Genomic DNA, 14,100 nt, shown 5'->3' on the forward strand with positions numbered 1-14,100 from the left:
ATAGTTCATAAGAAGTCTTGCTACACCACCAAAATGCACCCATCTGCAGCGCTCAAACTCTCGTGATCCAGACGAGAATGACATTCTAAACAGAAGCAACTATTACATAGTAAGAGTTACATGAATGAGGATGAACAAATGACAAGGAATATGCATAACAAAAGAAAGAACTACCCATCCAGAACCAGCAGCAAAGACAACAAAGTCATTCAAAGAGATGATCCAACACCATCATAATTTGCAGCCCTGCTTCAGCGACTAGTGATCCGGAGACACCAGTACTCCACCCTTTCGATGCAACAGCCCAATTACCTATCAACCCGAAGGCTTGAACCACATCACTGCCTGTTGTAATTGAGACATCCAAGGATCAAAGTTCATCCGGATGCCTTTGTCATTCTCACCTTCTTTTGGCTGCAGGTTGTATCGTTGACAATGAGGGGAGTTTGCTCCCGAACTACTAGGACTCGCCATGTAGACACAGTTTTCCATAGCAAACAGAGCCCCTCTGCCATCAAGGTCCTTGCCAACGTGATCTCCTGGTTAATCAGATAATTGAGTCCGAGAAACAGAGAGTGTGAACCAAGGCTGTTTATCCGCCTCCAACTAAAAAATCCTAAAGGCCCCAACAAGCTGGTATCCTGCTCATAGACGTAACATCCACTGTCCGGATACTCACGTATTACACGGTGCTTGTATACAGTGGGGTTTTTGCAATATAACTTTTCCGGCTCATGTGTCCGAATGATCATCAGTCTTTTGCCGTTGTCTGATCGAGTGAGGAACCAGTTGTGCTTCCCTGTTTTTGGCAAAGGTGGTGTGATTAAAAAGGGCAATAATTGTGGGGACACTGCATCATATCAAAAATGATAGGCATTGTTAATCTAAGATCAGCATTGTTCAGAGTATGAGTAGGATAATGCAAGAAACAACATTGATATGTCCCTGTTGGACCTGGGAGGAAAATACAAGGAAATGTATACTGGGTTCTAAAATATAGAAATGCCATGCATGGTTATACTCATGTTATCTCGCAATCGATTCTTCATAGGAAACTACCATGTCATGCATGTTATGTAATCATGTTCTGTCCTCACAAAAAAATTCTTCAAGATAACTAACAGACCATGCATTGTTATATACTTGTGTTCTGTGGGCAAAAATTTTGTGAGGATATTATTCTAGCCATTGATTGCTGAAGGGCGAATATAGGTATGTACACATGGTAAGCATTGCAGGATTTCACTACTTCCAAATATAGAGTTCTCCATATGCACATTTACTTCCCGAATGTATGGTTAGATGAAACGAACAGTGTGGTGCATGTTTCTACATCATGAAAATGAGGAAACTAACATGGCCATTGATAGACACTCATATTTAGTAGCAGTATATAGATTACTGTAAAATAAGGATAATATCCATATATTCCTAACTGTTTGATTATTCAGGGTACAAATTGGCTGTAATGACATGGACATAATCGCATGAATTAACTCATTCCAAATATAGCTGATTCACGGCATCTCTAATACATTGCCATAGTTCTACTCAAATTCTGCTCAAACAGGGATATGCCAATCATCACAAAAAGTTCAAACAGTGTCATGGCGTCACCATTAACATGAGACGGAAGCAACTTACATGCGTCATCCCAGCAATACGTGGTGCCATCTGCTTTGTCGATCGCGTAGATGATGCCATTGTGTTCAATAGCATCACAGAAGTGTGTATCAGCTTTGACGATGATCCACTGCGAGCTGAGTTGTCTCCAGCTAAAGAAGGCACCGACGTAAAGATAGGCGAGTCCGCGATCGAATAAGGCAATTAGCTTGAAGTCTGTGTAACTCACATGTCGTGTGGGCACTTGGCAGATTACAATCTTCTACAAAACAAGGTCCGTCCAACTGACGTGGTAATCTAGATGACTTGGACCGTGATGGTAATAATCTATATAATCCAACAGAGGAAGGATAATCTCATGGGAGGTCTGGAAGTTCACGAGTACCAACTTTTTACCGTCTTCTCTGAAGGTAGCCATCCAGTGGGAGTTCATGCCGACCCAGTACATACCTGCCAAGAAGTTTTGGGCGATGGTGATGGGATCGATGTCGAGGGAAATGATGTACGGCGACCCACTACATACCTGCAAAGAAGTTTCGCCTAATGGAGATCAGATTGAAGTCGAGGGGCATCATGTACGCCTCCATATCATGGCGGGCCAATCTCGCAAGACCAGATAGCAGCAAGCAAGGTGTCTTGAAAAGCTTAGGCCTCATTTCGACGATGGCCATGTGCATGTCCCTCGAGCATGCCGCCAGCCGCATGGCGCTCAACATATCCATACACAAACAACAAAGGTCGAGGATGTCACTGGGGATATTGCTCCAATCGCGGCTCATATGGATGCTGCGAGGTTCGCATTCGGCCATGGTGGAGTTTGGAAGGTGGTGGTTTTGGGGGGCTTGATTTATGGGGGAGAAGTCTGTCGATGCTGGAGCGGCTAGCGAGGGAATAGTGGTACTGGGGGAGGCGAGTGAGGCGACGGTACATGGGGGCACAGTGAGATGGAGATGGAGACGGAGAAGGAGATGGAGATGGAGTGGTGCTATGGGAGCGCAGAGGGAGACGAGGTGAGGCACCAATGTGCTGTACAGCGGCGGTGACAGACTGCACAGTGCACAGGGTGAGGTTGGCTTTGGTAACCAGAACACGCCGCCTCGCCTGGAATAGTGTCAGGCGCAGGGTGTTGTCACTTCACTGTGAGGACCGGATGAATAGTATTTTGACCATCAAGTGTACCACAGTTGTACTACTACTACTACTACTAGTAGGAACATGAGAGCTCCAGTATTGTATAGCGGAAATAGGTCTCCCGTGCTAGCATGCCTGTTCACTTCATCATTCAGGTATCATCCATATTGCGAGCAGAACCAAATTCTTGTGCATGCCCAATCAACGCCCTGCCGCGATGCATGCAGTGGTCATTCTGGTGCATCAAGGATGGCATGCAGATCGTTGCACACTTGAGAAGAGGAAAAATGGAAAGGTAGAATGCGGCAGCAGAGGAAGAGAACACTGGCTAACAAGGGTAGGAGGGGATCGACCCGAAAGTTAATGCTCCATGCCTAAAGGTTTTGGGAAAACCTGATTTTCAAAAGGTGACTTATACTCACCTAAACAGAGGGAGTATTCCTTAACCAAAGAATGTTGTGTCTCCCACTCACGCGCTAAAAAAAAGCTACGACACATTTTTTTATCTGTTTGCATAGGTCCCACCTATCAGGAAGGATGGGCACGTACACGAAAAGGTACGACTCATCAGTCTACCCGCATAGCCTTTTTGTTTAGTCTACCTAGCCGTCTAATCAACTGCCTGCACGCCACTTCTCCCATTTACTTCTCCATTGGGAACTGATTTTCCTCGGCTTCTTCACCTCCCCTTCGTCTTCATTTGCATCCAAACCCCACTGCGTTCACATTGTTTTAACCTCTTTAAATAATCATCTACTACTTCAGTTAGACTAGCCATCTAATCCTAATTCTCCAAACCATTGCCCTCCGTTCCAGCGGTTCCAAATGGCGAAAGAGATCGAGATGCAGGTTTTTAGCGTCCAACATGTCCTCGTCGAAGGCTCGAGGAGCATAGTTGCCACTGTCACCGTCCACCCAAGGGTTGTTCGGCAGTGGGTCAACAATGTATCCAACTCCCTCGAAAAGGTAGAGATGAGGGTCATCGGTCTCGACGCAGATTACACGGAGCGTGCCCCTGGGAAGATCCAACGCGCCGCCGTCCTTCAGTTGTGCCTCGAAGATGATGTTTTGGTGTACCACATCATACACGCGCCCTCCATACCAGGTGAGCTTCACGATTTCTTGTCTCGGGAGGATGTATACTTCTGTGGGGCAGCCATCGAATGGGATAAACAGAAGCTGGAGCCGTACAACCTTGATTTGAAAAGCATCACTGACCTACAAACCAGAATCAAAATTCCTGTAGAAGATTGTGATAAACAGACACCATCCCTATTCGACATAGCAAATTTTGTGCTCGGTACAAATCTTCAGAAGGGTGACGAGACGGTAGCATTAAGGTCGTCTGGATGGGAGAATTATACCTTGACGTACGAGCGGATAAAATATGCTGGCCTCGATGCCCGTGTGAGTTTCGAGATAGCTGCAAGGTCCAAAGAGCTTGTTGCGAAGCCGTCTCCCACCGAAAATGAGAACAAGAAGAAGAAGACGAAGAAGAAGAAGAAGAAGAAGAAGAAGAAGAAGAAGAAGAAGAAGAAGAAGAAGAAGAAGAAGAAGAAGAAGAAGAAGAAGAAGAAGAAGAAGAAGAAGGAGAAGAAGAAAAGGCTGCACCAGCTGGAGGGCATTATGGATGGATAAGCTATTTCCTCTCTTGTAAAAAAAATTATTCCCTCTCGGTGTATATTGATATAGATGGACTAGTTTGATGGTGTGCATGTCTTTGGAACAGAGTAGTAGCATGGGTCCGCTTGACTATAAGGAAATATTTATCCGCAAATATAGCTTTCTCTGCTACTCCTTCCAGTGATCGGTATGCAGTGCATGTGTCCGTAGACATGACAGATTGTCCATGGAAGTTCAACTACGGCGACCATCACGTTTCATCTCGCGATTCCCACGACGCCTCTCCAACCCACGGCACCACGTCCCCCGACGTGCGCCTCACCCCTCTCGGCCGCACCGCCCCTCTGCCTTTGTGTGCATGACATGTGGGCCACCTAAAATGCAGCGAGCATCAAGTTTCTACCACAGCCACACGCGGTTCCCACGACACCGCTCGAACCCATGACACCACACGTCCCCCGACCTACGGCTCAACCCTCTTGGCCCCACTGCCCCTCTGCCTTCGGGAGCATTACATGTGGACCAGCCACCTATCGGTTCCACATGTTATTGACTCAAAGGTAGGTGTTGTAAGGCGCTGAAGCTCAGTCCCGACGGCCCTAAGACGAAAATGTAACTCCTGCGCCAGGGCTTGTGGTGCTACCGCTGCACGAACTCATGACAAACTCGATATTTGTTTCTTTACTATACATGCACACAACAATTTAATGGACATTGTAATCTCAACATGTGATGGAGAGCTCTAAATTTGAATTTGAAACTTATAAAGCGAAAAGATTCAAAACTAATAAACTGGGAGAGAGGGAGTATATCGTATGATGTGTCCCATACAAAATAAGTCCCCTGGTTTGTCACCGCGAAGATGCGGTTAGAAAGGAGCATAGCGTCTTCGTACTCATACTGCAACAAATCGGCCGCAGACAGCATGGTCCGCCTTTGACCGCCATGTGCAAGGTTTGTGCTATCTTATTCAATTTCATCGTGGTTCCATCGTACCAATTCATGCGGTGGCCCATTGCATGGCTGATACCAATGTTGGACAAAGGTTCTACGGGAATGGTGTCACCATTGTAAATATTGTGCAAATTGATGTTGGTACCCTCCCGTACATATGCAAGCCAATCTCCACTCGCACTAAGACTAGCCTGTGAAACAGTGGGCAGGGGGAGAATTAGGAAATGGACACGGAAGTAGTCTTTAGAATGCATTTACTACGTGATCAAACTCATCATACCTGCTCATCGGAGGAAATAAGAGTGCCCCTCAACATCGGCATCTCAAGGGGCGTCAACTTGCAACTACGGCCACGCCGCGCTGGATAGACCCCCAAGGAAACATCCTCGTGCATTCCACGGAACATCAAGATGAATTTGTAGTAGTTTATCTTGTGAGAGAAAAGGAAGAACAAGGGAAGGCCTCTAGAGATAGAGATGGACACTACTACTACCAATTTGCTGGCCCGTGCATTGCAATGGATCCAAAGTAGTAGAATAATACTTGTTCACGTGCTTGAAATGTAAACACTCTAGTTTTTATATACACGTGTCAGCAGACATGACAACTTGTCCATGGAAGTTGAACCATGGCGACCATCACATTTCTTGTTTCTACCACTGCCACACCCACACGCGATTCCCACGATGCCGCTCCAACCCACGGCACGACGTCCCCCGACGTGGACATGGTTCCTCTGACGTGGCTATCATAGCCTTTCCTTCGTTGACAGGTGGGACCCGCGCTAATGGGTCCCACATGTCAGTGACAGAATGGTAGGGTTGTTCGCGTCAGGGGATCCTCATCCCCCGACCTACCCCTCATCCCTCTCGGCCCCACCGCTCCTCTGCCTTTGTGTGCATGACATGGATCCTTTGTGTGCTGAACTGCGGCGACCATCAACTTTCTACCACAGACACACCCGATTGGACGCAGTTTGCCTGCTCTGCTGCTGTGCTCCGATCCGTACTCCCGCACCATCGAATTTTCATACAGCGGCTGTGACACATTTCGTCCCGGGCAACAATCATCAGCTGGAGTACTTATGTACTGCAGGTAGTACCCGCCGGTGTGGCCATCTACGCCTCGTAACGCCCCGACGCCCAGTTGTGGCACCCTCGCCACAGCCACGCCACCACCGGCCGGTTCATCTCGAACGAGTGAGTCGCGAACCACACCACCACGATGAGAATGACATGTGGACCAGCCGCATTTAAGGTCCGCATGTCATTGACTCATAGGCCGGGCACTAAGCCACTGAAGTTCGGTCCCATGGGCCCCGAGAGGGAAATGTAACTCCTGCGGCAGGCCTTGTGGTGCTCCTGCAGTACGAGCTTGTGCCAGAACTGGAATTTGTTTCTTACTACTACCAACTAGTACTAGTAAGGTACACACGCATTGGACGCATGAGATTCTGGTGGTTTGTGCATTATGCTTATACATGTGGAGTTTTCTAGATTCTAACATGTGGCAAAATCTGGTGCAATGTAAGGTTAGGCAAGTTTGATTAACTTAGGTGATTGTTTGGTTCAAGCCACACCTTAGGCAAGCCACACCAAGGCCCCACATGACATACGCACACAAAATGTGGCAAGATTCCCTTAGGCTTGCCAACTTGTGGCTTTCATTTTGAAGAACTAATAACTTTGTCTAAGCTTAGTTGTGGCAAAGTTAATCATGAATTAAATTCAACCATGGAGTCTTCTAGATTATACATGTGGCAGAATCTGGTGGATGATATCCAACGGCCAGTAGTGCTCGGATTTTCCATCTTTGTACCGTCAGATTGGCTTCATCCAACGACCAACTTTCAATGTTTTTCACACACTATATAGGGGGTATAGATATAGATGTGTCAGTCCATTGCAATGGATCCAAAGTATATCTATTTAGTGGAGTGCACTCTAAACACATTATCTATTTATTTTTCTCTAACCTTTATTAGCCATGCAACCAAGCCACGTAAGCTTCATGGGTGCCCCCCACATCATATTATTCAAACTACGTTGATTGAAAAAAAGATAAATCCCCCAAAACAAGATCTTCCCGTTTTTTGTTCCTACGATGTTGTGCCGTGCATGTACCTACTAGTTGTATAGTGGTAGTACTAGTAATATAGTATTAGGAGTACAAACTTGGTACTAGTAGGAGTAGTACTAGTAAGGAATGCTCCTACTATATCAGCAAGCCCCATCTGACACCAAATTTCTTGGCTTCTATGCTGCAGCTAGATCTTCCTCTCGTTTCTGTTTTCCAACCCGGCAGCGGGCGGGGTGTCGGTTTGCTCAACGGCGGTCCCACGTGAAAGTGAAAATGCTGGTCAACACGCCTTCCCTAAGCTATGTGTCGTGCCCGACGGGCCATGGAGTACTCCCGATTCCCGGGCGTTTGGGGGTGCGACGCGAACACGTCAGGCCTTTTCCTTTTACTAGCAATGTGCCCGTGCGTTGCGACGGATCCAAAGTTAGTAGAATAGTAGTATTTGTTCACAAACTTGAAAGAAATCACTATTCTTTTTATATACTCCTAATATATTACTCCCTCCGTACCTAAATATTTGTCTTTTTAGAGATTTCAAATGGACTATCACATACGGATTATATAGACATATTCTAGTGTTTCTAGCAAGATGCCCGCGCGTTGCACGAAGTTGATGGAAAAGGTAAGCAAAACTTATAAATTGATGGATTGAGTACTAGTTATAGTCATGCATATAATGAAGCAAAGGGATCGCACATGTCGGTATTGACTGGAACGAGAATGCAACAGCACAATAAGAATTAAGGCCACGATGATGCGATCGTAGTGGTGGTTACAGAAGGTAAGAAGAAAGATGGATCCATGAACGTACGACCTCCTCCTCCTCAACTTAGTGCGCCAGGACACCGACCGGCGGCTAAGGAGCGGCAGCTTTTGTGGTTAGGTCGAGGTGCTTCTCAGCAAAGGCATCCAAGGCTGCCAGCCGGTTGAGGAAGGCCAACATCGTAGCGTCCTCACTGGCCTTGTAGATACCTATGTACACGATTTGCTCCTACACGTGGATCTGTAAGTCGACGAATTCTTGCAGGGCGAGGCGCCTCGCGGCGAGCGCGACCTCCAGGTGGACATTCTTCGTGGCGTCAACGGGCAGTCGTAGGGCCACCAGTGCTTGAAAGAGGTTCCGGCCATGGACACCGATTAGGGTGGCAGGCAATGAGGAGCCCGGGCGCACGGGCTCAAGGAGTACGGTGACGTCATCCGCGAGCTTCTTCAGGACGGTGAACTTGTTGCTGGTGGCAACGATCATCTGGTCCAACTGAGAGTCGTAGTTGGTCTCAACAACGGCCATCCACCAGCCGGTCTCCAACACCGTCTCGAGACGATCCTCGGTGCCATCCGCAGGCTAGCGTCATGGACCATCTGGCATAGCCACTGGCCGGTCACACGCATTGCCGCCATGGGTCTGGAGTGAGCTCTTTTGCGCTTAGTGTAGGTGCTTAGGCAAATGCTTAGGTGCATACGATGTGGTAGATGCATTGGAAATTGGAATGGAGGGGCGCCTTTATATGAGGGCAATGAGGGCAAACTGCGTTGCATTCACATCGAGCAGCATCTTTTCCCGGACCTCCTCCCATTACTTCCCTCATGCATTAATTGAAGGAGGATGCATTGGCCATTCAACATATCGGGAACCGCTACTCCCTCCCTCGTCTGCATTAAAGCCGTATCGAGAACTGCGCCGTCCGCTGTCAAGTCGAATACTCCCTCCGTCTAGGTGATTATTAAGTCATCTTACAAAAACCAAATAGTAAACACATAGGCGTGGTGCATTACCTCTCACATTGTTTCTTATTTTTTGACATAAATAGAGGAATCAACCAATAAGAGATGTGGTGGGCTTGTATGCTTTTAATGACTTGAGACTATCAAACATGACATGCAGTGGGCAGTTCGTTGCACGCAATGATATTAATAAGGGAGTACCTAGAACTCATCTACTCCCTCCGTTCCTAAATATTTGTCTTTTTAGGATTTCAAATGAACTACCACATACGGATGTACATAGACACATTTTAGAGTGTACATTCACTCATTTTGCTCCGTATGTAGTCATTTGTTGAAATCTCTAGAAAGACAAATATTTAGGAACAAAGGGAGTAGATGAGATATAATTTGGTCTCATTCACTTTGAAAACAAGAACAAATACAACCCACGTCAGCACACACGCATCTTATAGCATCACATCCAATGGTTATAAAAGATGAATGAGACAAAATTATATCTCATCTAGATGAGTTCTAGCAAAACTATATTAATAATACTTAGTACTCCTGCACCATGTATCATATATTACTATCATGTAGTACTTTATTTATTGCCATGTATGACACATAGTACTAAACCCTCTCTCTTTCTTCATTTAATTCTATGACACCTCATCAAAATTGCTAAGGCTAGTACCATTACAACCAGCCTTAGCAAATACTAAACATTAAGTTCTCTCGTTTTCCTCTCCACCTTGGTCACCTAGACGGAGGGAGGATACGGCGCGGGCTTTTCCTGCGCGGTGGGCGGGGCAGTTCCGCCTAGTCAGTTTGACACAGACGCGAGAAGACGAGGGAGTAGGTTGCTGCAAACGTAGGGCTGTGTGATTTGACATCGAGTTACTGCTAGACAGGTGGGGCCCCGTGATTTGACTTGCCATTATCATTTTAACTACGGCGCTACGACCGGCGTGATTCTCCCGATTCTTGACCACCTCCATGCATGTGCCTCTCCCAATTCTCCACCATGTAGTATAGGATGGCTCTTGTATGAGAGCCCACTTCTCCACTTTTTCCTTGCCTCTCTTTCCTCCACATATGCAAAAATGCCATGTAAAGTGCACTATTGTACTTACTTGCTCCTACATGTGCTTAAGCTTGCCACATAGGCATAAAGTCTGATGTGGCAAGTTAATCAAGAAGAGAGAGACTAGTTTGGTGACCCAAGGAAGAAACGGTGCTAAGCGCGTCTATCTAGGTGACAAGACAATTTTGAGTCTATATCTAATTAAATGAAGCAAACTTAGCAACACCATTTCATTGGAAGAGGTCACTCCTTGGCAAATGCAATAAATACTAGTACTCCCTGTGTCCCATAATATAAGAACTTTTTGGCACTACACTAGTGTCAAAAAATTTCTTATATTGTGGGACGGAGGGAGTACGAAGAAAGAGATAGAGAGGAGTAAAAAAATACACTTATAGCCAACCTTATAGCCAACCTTGTTGTAGTATGAGTGACTAAGTGATGACTATGTATCACATGCCAAAATCAAATAGCCTAACGCACCGTGTTAAATCTCCAAGGGCGCGAATGCTCGAGCGACGCGACGGTCGTGGTAGGCGCAACCATGATGCGGGCTGCTCGCAGCCCTTGGATCTGAGATCAAACGGTCGCATCTAAGTTGCTGAAAATTTGCATAATAACCCTCCAGGATAGGATATTCACCCATAGGTCTAGAATCACGCCATGCAACCGTTCGATCTCAGATCCAAGTGATCTCGGAAGCCCGTATCATGGGAGAATGGAAAGCCACTACCCTGCCATTCGCATGCTGGCAGTTCGTTCCTACTCGTCCCCGCACGTCCTTCAATACTACGGCGGTTCGCTCCTAGTCGTCCCATCCATTCACATTACGCAGTTCCACTAATCCTAACCCTCCTCCCAAATCCATGGCGTCCCATATCTCCATGATCGGCGGTGAGTACAAGGTTAGAACCATCACCGGCGATGAGTTCTACGTCATCTACACCCGTTCTTCCGCGACGGTGAAAGGATGCCTTTCTTGCTTCAGACGCATGTTTGAAGACTCGGATGATGAGTGGGTCGCTGGGCTAGATGTTGAGTACACCACAGTCCTGGGATGAGAGAAGGATCTAAAGGATGAAGAGAGGAAGAAGCCCGCCGTGATCCAGGTTTGCGTGCATGACTTATGCTTGATCTACCACATATGCCATGCCGACGTTGAGTCCCAGGATTTTAAGGACTTCCTCGAGAGCAACGTAGTCAAATTCGTTACTGTAGACTTTGGTAACGACAAAGAAGTCCTGGGTCGAATAGGCCTCGTTGTAGGCAACACCTTTGACCTCCAGAAGAATCGGCTAGTGTCCTCTCGTCAGCCTTCAATGCTGACCCTGGCAGGAGCCATGGTTCATCCTTCGTACGGTAAACTGGAGAAACCTCCATACATGTTTCATCATTATGCATGGCAGTGAAATGTACTAGATATAGACAACATCCACTACGCTGCAATGGATGGCTACCTTTGCTTCAATATTTACAAGGGTTGGATGAAGAGCAACAGCCAAGTGTGCGGTTCAAGCAAAGAAGTATCGGCCAAGAGGAAGAGGGACATGGACGAGGTCGAGGACATGGACGAGAACTCTGAGTAAGGTGGCAGTGTCGTTGCTCATGGTGGTTCTAAACTTCTAATGCAGTGTCTACCGGAATAGTTGCAAAGTTTAATTTCAGGTGTGCTTAATTTAATTTGAGGGGTGTGTTGTGCTGAGCCCCCAACAGAACTATGTTATGTTTCTTCTCGTTACTTTAACTCTTCAGTACGTACATACTAGTATTTCTTACATTTCATCTTTTAGTTGGTATAGTACTACCACTCGTTTCTTCACATTATATATGTACAATATATAAGGCCAACATCATATAGCCAGCAGTTTAGTTGTCAAAGAATTTCAGGGTGCTTAGTTTTGTCAAAGAATTCCAGGGTGCTTAGTTTTATTTGAGGGGTGGGTTGTGCAGTTGTGCTAGACACCATTATTGTAATAAGCCTTTTTAATAGTACTATATGCAGAATTTGGCGATGAGCGCTCTCTATATGCACCATCTTTTTTTTTAATTTCATGTTTTGCTCCATGGCGCAATCCATCGATACTGTAGTACTGTACAAAAGTGGAGTATATACACTTTTTAAAAGGCTACAGGGCGGGGCAGTCTAGCTCGGTCGGTTTCACGAGAGGCGAGGGCCTTTCTGATTTGACGGCTCATTACTGCTGTCAAATCAAATAGTACTGCGCTGCCCGCTGCTCGCCCGGCGCCTCCATTAAACCCCTCCGTTAAACCCGCATGCAGACCGAGAATCCTACTCCGGCCACACATCCGTTCATGAGAGGGCCGGAATTAAACGCAACACCGGTCGAGCTCCTCCCATCCGCCCTCAGTTTAAACGAGGCGAGACGTCGGCCAAGCTCCTACCGTCCGCCCTCTATTTACACGAGGCCGGACAGACAGCGGGCCAGAATTGCACCCCTCCGCCGCTCCCCCATCTCCTCCTTCACCATTTTCTCCACTCTTCCGATGGCTTCCGATGAACCGCTGTCCAGCATATTACCCGGCTGGGTGGCCCGCCGAGCCCTCTGGATACGGGCGAGGCCGCTCGGTGCTTCACCAACCTCGCTTGCCCCGACGGAGCCAGTTGTGGCCCCAAGCAGGCGCGTGGTTCAGCAACTCGCTGCTCCAGTTCAACTCGATGAGGAGTGGCCAGTTGCTCCATGCCGGCACAACGGCGAGCACGCCGGTACGTGCGCCATCGCTGTCGCGTCGTAACACCCCACCAGTGTCTGCGGCGACCGCGCCTCCCATGTCTGTGGGCACGCCTCCCGTGCCTGCGGCAGCGCCATGCAGGCACAGACAGAATCCGGGTGTGTGGAGAGCGATGAGCCAGTGGCCAGCTTCTTCGTGTCCACCGCAAACATCGAGAAGAAGTAGAACACAGGAGGCCGCCGCCACTTGGGACCCATGAAGGCCACTGCCGAGGCGACGACTGCAGATTGAGGTGGTTTTTTTGCTGCATCGTCTCTTTCGAGGACCTTCGTCGACCCCGCAAGTGTCTGACGGACATGACGAAGACAAAGGGATCCGCAGACGGCCATTTAGAACTAAAATAAGTCTAGATAAATCCATTTCTAGGATAAGTATTTCCGGATGGAGGGAGTATTAATTATACAAGAGAGTCGGATTGGCACCTCTTAGTTCATGTAAATGTAATGAAATCCATCATGGTTATATGAAGATCCGGCTTTTTTATACGAAATCCTTCATGCTTATATGAAATTAGTCCGTGTTTGCACGAATTTTATCTGGTTGGTTAGAGTTGTAAAAATGTATTCCACTGGCGTTTGATGTCGTCCTCCGTGGAAGGAAGCGGGAGGAAATTTACCGGCTGCCGTTGGAGATGCTCTTTATGCTGGAAATAATAGAGTGACATCCAATCCGTTTGAGTGAATTGCCTGTATGATTCTCCCTCCATAAAAAGTTAACTGCATGTACAATGTACACGTGACTTGCAGGGTGGCTACAGCTTCGTATAGAAAGTTAAAAAGAAACAAGTCCATCCTTTATCTTGTACTCTAAGTACTCTGTGTGTTCCACTGTCAGTACAGTAGCGAAAGAAGTATATATTAAATAAGTAGAGTAATATATAATATAAAAATGTAAAGTTAAAAGACAGAATTCAAACTCATGTCATCGCGTTGCGAGCATCCAGCGCTAACTAGCCCAGCACATTTTTGTTGTAGACCATGCTAGAGATATATCTCCATGTCTACTCTTATACGCCATTCGTTCCTAAATATTTGTCTTTTTAAGATTTCAAATGGACTACCAGATACGGATGTGTATGTAGACATATTTTAGAGTGTAGATTCACTCATTTTTCTCCGTATGTCTTTTCAGGAAGGGGTCCGATTTGT

This window comes from Triticum dicoccoides, chromosome 1B, assembly GCF_002162155.2.
Source record: "Triticum dicoccoides isolate Atlit2015 ecotype Zavitan chromosome 1B, WEW_v2.0, whole genome shotgun sequence".
Taxonomy (NCBI): domain Eukaryota; kingdom Viridiplantae; phylum Streptophyta; class Magnoliopsida; order Poales; family Poaceae; genus Triticum; species Triticum dicoccoides.